This window comes from Lissotriton helveticus, chromosome 6 (genome assembly GCF_964261635.1).
Source record: "Lissotriton helveticus chromosome 6, aLisHel1.1, whole genome shotgun sequence".
NCBI classification, from domain to species: domain Eukaryota; kingdom Metazoa; phylum Chordata; class Amphibia; order Caudata; family Salamandridae; genus Lissotriton; species Lissotriton helveticus.
This window is the reverse complement of record NC_136067.1, coordinates 2,087,890,024-2,087,894,575: the sequence shown is the minus strand read 5'-3', so window position 1 is coordinate 2,087,894,575 and position 4,552 is coordinate 2,087,890,024.

The following is a 4,552-nucleotide window of genomic DNA, read 5'->3' as shown; positions in this document are numbered from 1 at the left end:
TGAATATGAAAGAATGTGATATATGTACATGTGTGAGAGTGTATGTGTGCATACTTGTGAGGGTATACATACAGGCATGCTTTCTATTTATGCTAGTAAATTTAACAATAAGAGTACCTTATAGTAATTGTTTTAAAAAAACAAAGTTCACAGAAACAACCCTCACTCTTTAATAGTATCAGGCTGGAAGTCTGTAGAAGTTCAGGAGCTTAGTAACACCGAACATTCTCTAAATGCAAGTGCTCACCAGCTTCCAAACCAAAAAGTGGAAGGTATGTCAAAACAATTGTGTTACCCAAGCCAAAAGATGTTGTCATGGCAAAGGGCACTGCCTCAAAGAACTATCCTGTTCTAGAAACCAACCATATTTGTTTAATGTTAAACTTTACGAGACACATAAAAAAGACTGCCCATGAGTGGCTGCCATTTGTTTTGCCACCCTCAAATGGCTCCAAAAAATCCTGTGGATGCTTCCGACCAACATCCAAAGGACAGTGGTCCAGGCTTTGATAACATCACGCCTGGACTACGAGAATGTCCTGTACCTTGGCGCTGATCTGACTACGCTGAGAAAACTCCAGGTAGCCCAAAATGCTGCCGCACGGCTGCTACGCAATGTTCCCCGGAAAGTATCGGCACTCCCTGCCCTTCGCGATTTGCACTGGCTGGAAATTAAAAATAGAATTAAGTTTAAGGCTTTATGTTATATTTTTAAGATTAAACAGGGCTCTGCCCCCAAATACCTACAAAGTCTTATTCATGCCTATACTCCTAGCCGTACACTTAGATCTGCAGGTAAGGGAGACTTTGTCGTTCCTAGATTTAGGCTGGTGAAGATGGGCGGCCGCTCCTTTTCGCATCTGGCCACTAAAACGTGGAATGCCTTGCCTGTGAGTCTGAAGTTGGAAACTAACTTTGTTAAGTTCCGCAAGGGACTAAAAACTTGGCTTTTTCAGCAATAGGTTTTTTAAGTAGGCACTGTTTTCTTTGAACAGCTGTCCCTCCTTTAAGTCTTGTAGTTTTTCTTCTTCAGTCTTTCCCTTAGCGCCGGGAAACCCATTGCGGGTAGCTGTGCGCCTTACAAGTTTAAATAAATCAATAAATGAGTCTTCCTTGAACACCCCAGTGCTGAGGCCAGCATAACCGCCTGTTCCTTCATTTTCAGTCTCTTTAGACATATTTGTTTAAAGTATAAGAATATAGCAGAGAAATGTGCAGGACATTTCATACTACAGAGTTTTGTGAAAAAGTTGTTTTGTTAACTCGAGTGAATAAGATCTACATAACAAAGATTTGAAGATATTTATTAAACTAAACAAGAACATTTAGAATTTCTTTCACAAAATTTAGGCCTGAAGGTTTTTTCCAACTCTTTCAGCAGACAAGTTCTTAATAGTCCTAAGACTTTCACAAACATATTTATTTGATGCAATAGAATTGTGGAAAGCATTGCAAAACTTTTACAAAGTAAAGCAGAAATCACAGCCCTGGTACCTTCACAATAATATCCCTCAACATTCGCGGGAGAGAAGGTGGTGTGTCCAAAACATTAAAGAGTACATTGGACAGTAAAATCTCGAGAAAAATAAATGCTGTTTTTATTACTCAGTTGTAAGCATGCTGAGAACAACATCTTTTTGACAGCAAGTATTATAGGGCTGCTTTCAGATAGTTGCATAATAAACACGCGTAAGTGGTCTATGGCCTTAAAAACTCATGTTGATCTGCAGTTATCCCACAATCTTATGGAAGACTTGGGTGAACTGGGTTTGTTTGAAAATTACTTTGATGTAACCATTAAAGTTCTCTAATATAGCAGGTTGTGGATGTACATCATGTCTAGACAGCATTTAAGAAGTAAGACTGTGTTTGTTGTACACCATGGCAAGCATTTCAATCACGTAATAAACATATATGTGAAATATGCGTGTCCACATAGTGACCATATTTATAACACAAAGTGTAATCCCCAGTGTGACATGCACTGTAAAATGTTTCAGTCAGACAGTTGTACACCAGACCTGAGTCACAAAGTCAGCGGTGGTGAATATCAGGTGGGGCTGTATTTCCTAGATCGATATGCTATAGTTAATGGTGTGCTGACCACTTTTGAATAAAACAGGGGTTTTTATTATGGCTGTTCCCACTGCTATGACGCACATGAGTATAGTAGTCTGCTGGGTAGTCTCTTTGAGCAACTGTACCTCTAGACCTAGTTAAAGGCACATTATAACAAGAACCATGGTGTTGTTATGAGATCCTTGTGGGAGCATGTGCGGCTAAGTATTGTAAGATCAAAAGAAGAGCTTAAGTGTTTTACCAGAAGCAAGGAATTGCCGGAGCCTGATGAGCCCTTTGATGCCTTGCTTGGGGGGTTGTAATAATGCAATTGAGTGTGCATTGGTAGTCAACAAATACACTACTATGATTACACAAGTCTGTATCCTTATATAAACAGGATGAAACAATGCCTGCTAGGACTTGCATACATCATTTATTAAGATTTTAATGACCACAGTGAGTACTTCTGCCTAGTTAAATGTTTAGTGTACCCACCAGGAAGGACATGTGCTAAAAGCAAGCAGGCCAGCAAATGAACACATATTGATATGGAACGGTCAATCACAAGTACTGGGTGTAGAATAGAGGTACAGGAGCCTTAGAGAAAGTTTACAAGATTCAAAGGATACATGTGATATACCACTTTAAGCAGTCTTATTTGGTGGAAACTTGTGAAGCACACAGAAGATGTGTTTGATATCCTGACATCAGTTGGAACATTTTGGGTCCGTTACACGGTAAGACTGGGCCTTAAGGAAAAACAAGACATAGCAGCTGGATGCTGAAATGAAAAACATACTAAACCATATAGATTTAACACCCCAAATCAAAGCCAGGTTATACTCAACAGTTCACAGACCTTTTTAAGCTAATTTTGATAAGGGTCGGAGGAGAAAATAAGCTGACTGTATATACTTCTGATTCTGAAACACCACAGCAACCATCCACTAAATCATTTTTACCATCCTCAGACCCTTTGGTTGAACTGTTGTTGAATAAAATGTCACGAGAAAAATACACTGCCTCATTTAATAAGAAAGGAGACTTTGTTCACAATGGACAAATCAGCAAAGGATCTAAAATGTATGACCTACTCTTTTGCATCAGACGCCCCTAGAATCTAACACGGTGGAAAACTCTTAGGGCCTGGGAAACTTTTATGCAGGCATTTGTGAAACAAACATATATTCTTCCATTATAGGTAACAATTAGGGGTTGGCAGAAAACTAAGCTCTGCCAGCATAGTGGATAAAGCCAGTGTTAGAATCGGTGGTCGCTAGTTAGCAGAGGTATACACTTCTGACAAATAGGGACCCACCTCCTCTAGCCAGGGCAAGGGGTGCCCACCTCACCCCTTGCACACACTCAGATAACCCCTGCTCAACCCCTTGGTAGCTTGGCAGAGCAGACAGGCTTATCTAAGTATTTATGACCATATACAGTAATAAAGTGAATACACTACAAATGGACACTACACGGTGGTATTATAAAAATACGGATGTTTATATAAGGCTTAGCACAAGACCAAATAACGACAAAAATATACCACAATCTTAATAAATACTCTTGGAAGGAAAAATAATAGTTCAAGTGAAGTTTCTTCTTAGTAAACAGTCTTTAGCAACAAAAGCAACTCTTCTTCTTTAAAGCACAGTTCTTGGCAACAAGGTAACCCCCACAGGAGTCACACGCCGTCGAAGCAAAGTTATTCCAAAGGTTCGGTGTCGACCGCGAGGAGCGCTACTCCGAGCCCGGAGTCGAGACAGACCTCACCAACACAGTACCTTTGAAAATGAAGCGCACGATAATCCTCGGTGTCAAGAGGTGTCGGACTGGAACAGCGCTCACGGTAGCAAAGCAGGATACAGCGGCGGCATCGATGTCGTCGTTGCAAGAGTGGGCAGCGCTCACGGCTTCGAGAGGGCTTCTGTGTCGAGGCGATCGGTAGCGGCGTCGCTACTGACATCGATCGGGCCCGGCGGGCGGCGTTGAAGGTGCGGGACACTGGAGCTGCACTCACGATGTCGAGCTGGATTCGGCGGCGTCCGTCGACGTCGAGATTGCTGGTTTCTTTAGAGGTGCTGGACTTCCACGTTCCAGCAACAGGCACTTTTAGCAGGTGGTGAAGTCCTTTAGCCCTGTGACTTCAACAGGAGGCTGGCACTTTTCCAGCCCTTGGAGATTTTCTCGGCAAAGTTCGAGAGTACACACTCAGTTCCTCTCTCCTTGTTCCTTGGCAAAAATCCACTATTAGGACATGCCACACACATCAGGGCTCGTTCTACCTTATCCTTACAATGCACCCTGCCCTTGGGCCTACCATAGCGGTGACTGATATGAAGTTAAGGGAAGGCTGGGGGACTGGCGAGTAGGTGCACTTGCTCAGTCCGCATGACAGTACCATACTGCACGCAGGTTCTGCAATGGCAGACCTTAGACATACTTTTACGAGGCCGCTTCTGTGGGTGGCACAATAGGTGCTGCAAGCCCA